This window comes from Arachis duranensis, chromosome 5, assembly GCF_000817695.3.
Source record: "Arachis duranensis cultivar V14167 chromosome 5, aradu.V14167.gnm2.J7QH, whole genome shotgun sequence".
Classification (NCBI taxonomy): domain Eukaryota; kingdom Viridiplantae; phylum Streptophyta; class Magnoliopsida; order Fabales; family Fabaceae; genus Arachis; species Arachis duranensis.
The window spans coordinates 103,105,464-103,109,293 of record NC_029776.3 but is presented as its reverse complement, the minus strand read 5'-3'; the positions used below and the strand labels follow the sequence as shown (position 1 = coordinate 103,109,293).

The window sequence follows — 3,830 nt, the reverse complement described above, 5'->3', positions numbered from 1 at the left end:
TGACACACACACATATATTTGCATATAATTTTCTTTGGGGACTAAAATGTCTATTTTTAAAATCATTCACAACTAGAAAATTGTTTAATACAGATAGATTTGGTCTTTATTACAGACGGATTTTTGGTTACCAATGAAATTACCGACGAATTTTGTCCCTCTGTAAAAGTCTCGTCAAAAATTATTTACCGACGAATTTTTATCAATTATCGACAGATTTTCCCCGGTAAATTCTCCCCTCCATTTCCGTGGAACGTCAGACTTTCTGACGGATTTTTAGTCGGTAATTAGAGACAGATTTTCCGACGAATTTTTCATTGGTAGTTGGCAACAGATTTTTCAACAGATTTTTCGTCGGTAATTGGACCCTTGAAAAACTATTCTAAATTCTGAATACAGATAAAAAAATCTGTCTGTAAATCCGTCAGTAATGTAAAATATCCTTTTTTTTAGATTTTTCTATTACAAAATAAACCTGTTTTTATACAAAATAAATATAAATTTAATAAATATAAATTTTTATTGATGGTACAAATAGAAAAATACACCAGTGAGTACAAAACGATTTATTTATGATAAGAAATTATTTCTATGCAATAATACAAAATGAATACATTAGATGATAAGTAACTACTAGTGAACTCATCAGGATTCAATATCCTAATTTATGGATAGCTTCATTCTTTCTTGAACTTCTTAGTGATGGTGGCAATATACTTGCCTTGGTGGAATGCTTGCTCCAACTCAAGTTTAGTTGGTTGTCTTAATCCATCACCACAAGCATAAATTTCGGCACCGTACGGATTGCCACCCTTCACTTCATTCATCTCGAACATGCCGCCGCCTAATGTATATCCGATTGGGACAAACAGTATTTCATAGTGAACTAACTGAGTGATAGCAGTGAGCCTGCCATTGATTCCACAATTTTCTTATCATTATTGGAACTTCATTCATGAGTCCTATTAATTACTAATTGATAATAATTTCAAAAATTCTAGGTGCACTTCAAAATCATTTATCAAATTAGTCAAATTTGTATTTTATATTTAGTTGAGAGTGAAATTCTTACGCTATAGTCTCCTAACCACCACCTTGAGAACCGATGCTATAGAAGATTCCAGTGGGCCTGCCAGCGAGCTGTTGTGTCTCCCACAGGCTTCCTGTTGCATCTAGAAAAGATTTGAACTGAGCAACCATCATTCTGAATCTTGTTGGAAAGCCGAACACGAAATCGTCACCCTCCGACAACTCTTTCGGGTTAATGAGCGGTACATCGCTCTTCGGTGGTGCTCCCATTTTGCCCAGCACCTCTTCCGGCAAAGTCTCCGATACCATAGAGTGGCCTCAACACCATCTACATAATCAGCACCTTTCTTTATCTCTTTTGCTAGTCTCTCTACATGTCCGTATAGCGAGTAATACCTCCCAATGAAATCATATTAAAAATTATTTATAACATAACAAAATGAATATATATTATTCGATAATCACAAAGGATCCTTGTCCAAACATAGAAAGAGTAGCTCCTATGTTGAATAAACAAATTGTCATCCCAGTTCTGCTTATGTAAAGAAAAGGCTTCGTACCTAGTTTATCAACATTGGATACCATATCCTGTGATTAGTATCTGGCGAAGCAAAGGAGAAGGGAAGATCAATTCACGCCACACCGGTTTGTCCTCCTTGGAAGGAACTCCAGCAGCCTGTTGAATTTCTACCCGTCTCTCATCTACTTCTTTTTCATTCTCAATTGTTTTCAAGAGAACTTGTCTAGTTTCTTCAATTCTGTTCTGAATTACTAACCACCTCGGCGACTTAGGGATAACGAAAAGGGCGAAACCAATTAACACAAAAGGAAAAATTCCCACATCAAGCATTATCCTCCAATTAATGTGTCCTGATGGTAGCATGAATCCCCACACTTTCGTACTATTGTACCAGCAAGTGCACTGAATCGTCTAAGTAATACCTGAGCGAGTCAGGGTCAATCCCACGGAGATTATGGTTTGAAGCAAGCTATGGTTATCTTGCAGGTCATAGTCAAGCAGATCAGAAGGTTGTTGGTTGTGAAAGGAATACCGAATTGGAATAAAGGATAGGAATAGGGTTAAGGATTGGAGTTGCGTTGTCTTTCTGAATTAACTCTGGTACTACTATCTTCTCTGCTTGTGAATGATCTTCTTCTATGACAGGCTGTATGTGATCAATGCCATGGGCCGTGGTCATTGATCTCCTCTGCTACAGATTGAACGCCATTGGCCCTGGTCATCCAATCTGACGAAGGGTGAAGCACTTAGCAAGTGATTCTCTTAGCGATCCTACTCAAAGCGCCACAGACAAGGTCGAATCTTTCGGATCAGAGAACGCTGTTTCTATGGACTCTAGCCTATACCACGGAGACCCTAATCTCCCCAGAAATCGGCTGAATTGGTGTCTCGAGAAGTCCTTAACGAAGTCGTGGATTAACCGTCTGAGAGATGTATAAATATAGTTGTTGGTTCGTGCTTTCCAATCACGTATTCACACGAACCCAAGTAGACGCGGGTGTTTGCCAGGCACGTTTGTCTTAATGTGATGAACAGAGCTAATTTGTCAGATCATCCTATTCACCATGATGAAGATCGGAGATACATCTTAGAAACAGATCAAACATGGATCGGAAAAGAAACAGTAATACTTTTATTAATTCATAGGACTCAGCAGGGCTCCTTCCCTCAACCTAGGAGGTTTAAAAACTCACACTAAAGTAAAATACAATGTAAAACTCGAAAATAATGGTTGTCCTCCTAAGAGGTCTGTAAAAATAACTTTAAATACTAAACAGATGACTAGTAAAGAATAAAATAGTATATGTAGTGCTAAAATTCACTTTTGGGGCCCACTTGGTGAGTGTTTAGGCTGAGCTTTGATGACATCCACGTGCTATGAGGTCTCTTGGGCATGGAACTCCAGCTACGGGGTCCTCTTTGGGCGTTTGTACATTCGTCTCTGCTCTTTGAGGGCTGGATGCCTGGAAAGGGGCAGGAAGCTGGCGTTGGACGCCAGTTTTGGGCCTTCTAATCCGAAGCAAAGTATGAACTATTATATATTGCTGGAAAGCTCTAGAAGTCAGCTTTTTATAGATATTAAGAGCGCTCCATGTGGACTTCTATAGCTCCAGAAAAGCTCTTCCGATTTGGAGTTCCGTAGCTCCAGAAAAGCCCTTCCGAATGCAGGCAGGTCAGATTTGGACAACATCTGCAGTGCTTTCTCTGGCTCCTCAATTTCAGCCGGAAAATACCTGAAATTGTACAACAACATAAAAACTCATAGTAGAATCTAAAAATGTGAATTTAACACTAAAACCTATAAAAACTTAATAAAAACTACTAAAAACTATATAAAAATGATGCCAAAAAGTGTATAAAATATCCGCTCATCACAACACCAAATTTAAACGGTTGCTTATCCCCAAGAAACTAAAAACACATTAGGATAAAAATGAAGATTAAGATACAATAAATTTCTAAGTTTCAAATGAAGCTTAGTTAAAATCAGATGAGTGGAACTTAGTAGCTTTTTACTTCTGAATAGTTTTGGCATCTCACTATCCATTAAAACTTAGAATGGTTGGCATCTTTAGCAACTTAGAATATATATAATATTATTGACACTCCTAGTTAAGCTTATTTTGATTCTTGAACATAGCTTTCAGAGTCTTGGCCGTGACCCGAAGCACCTTGTTTTTCAGTATTACCACCGGATACAATAATGTCACAGACACTTTAACTGGGTGAACCTTTTCAGATTGTGACTAAGCTTTGCTAGAGTCTCCAGATAAGTGTCTAG

The 3,830-nt window shown here is 38.0% G+C and overlaps 1 pseudogene; it reads right to left on the bottom strand.

Moving 5' to 3' along the window:
* Positions 1 to 677: 677 nt before the first annotated feature.
* LOC107490900 (probable NAD(P)H dehydrogenase (quinone) FQR1-like 1) lies at positions 678 to 1,879 on the bottom strand (annotated as a pseudogene).
* Positions 1,880 to 3,830: the final 1,951 nt, after the last annotated feature.